The sequence below is a fragment of the Triticum dicoccoides genome, unplaced genomic scaffold (genome assembly GCF_002162155.2).
Source record: "Triticum dicoccoides isolate Atlit2015 ecotype Zavitan unplaced genomic scaffold, WEW_v2.0 scaffold11700, whole genome shotgun sequence".
NCBI classification, from domain to species: Eukaryota; Viridiplantae; Streptophyta; class Magnoliopsida; order Poales; family Poaceae; genus Triticum; species Triticum dicoccoides.
Window position 1 is genome coordinate 1 of NW_021181348.1, and position 964 is coordinate 964.

At 52.1% G+C, this 964-nt stretch overlaps 2 non-coding genes across 2 annotated transcripts; both read left to right on the forward strand.

The window, feature by feature from the left end:
* The first annotated feature begins 117 nt into the window (after positions 1–117).
* On the forward strand, positions 118–236 carry LOC119343159. The gene has a single exon (XR_005165928.1). It is a non-coding gene; the product is annotated as a 5S ribosomal RNA (ribosomal RNA).
* A 297-nt stretch (positions 237–533) lies between these two features.
* LOC119343160 lies at positions 534–652 on the forward strand. The gene has a single exon (XR_005165929.1). It is a non-coding gene; the product is annotated as a 5S ribosomal RNA (ribosomal RNA).
* The last annotated feature ends 312 nt before the right edge of the window (positions 653–964 follow it).

The following is a 964-nucleotide window of genomic DNA, read 5'->3' on the forward strand; positions in this document are numbered from 1 at the left end:
AAACCGCGTTAAACTCGTCTCCGTAGTTGAGAGGGAGCGGCCAAAGCAATGTACAATCGTCTTTGTAGTGGAGCTGGGAGGGGCAAGGATAAGGGACGAAGACCGGGGTAACATGTCGGATGCGATCATACCAGCACTAAAGCACCGGATCCCATCAGAACTCCGAAGTTAAGCGTGCTTGGGCGAGAGTAGTACTAGGATGGGTGACCTCCTGGGAAGTCCTTGTGTTGCATTCCCTTTTTAATTTTTTTCGCGCCGCTTGCAAAACAAAACGCACGTGTAAGTAATATATTTACCGTGTTTTATTATTTTGCACGAGTGCGGTAAGTCATAGCTGGGTGCTCACGATTCACGGGTCCAGCGTCGGCGTTGTGGCGCGGCACGCGTGCACTGGTGCGGTTGAGAGGGAGGGGTGGAAACCGCGTTAAACTCGTCTCCGTAGTTGAGAGGGAGCGGCCAAATCAATGTACAATCGTCTTTGTAGTGGAGCTGGGAGGGGCAAGGATAAGGGACGAAGACCGGGGTAACATGTCGGATGCGATCATACCAGCACTAAAGCACCGGATCCCATCAGAACTCTGAAGTTAAGCGTGCTTGGGCGAGAGTAGTACTAGGATGGGTGACCTCCTGGGAAGTCCTCGTGTTGCATTCCCTTTTTAATTTTTTTCGCGCCGCTTGCAAAACAAATCGCACGTGTAAGTAATATATTTACCGTGTTTTATTATTTTGCACGAGTGCGGTAAGTCATAGCTGGGTGCTCACGATTCACGGGTCCAGCGTCGGCGTTGTGGCGCGGCAAGCGTGCACTGGTGCGGTTGAGAGGGAGGGGTGGAAACCGCGTTAAACTCGTCTCCGTAGTTGAGAGGGAGCGGCCAAAGCAATGTACAATCGTCTTTGTAGTGGAGCTGGGAGGGGCAAGGATAAGGGACGAAGACCGGGGTAACATGTCGGATGCGATCATACC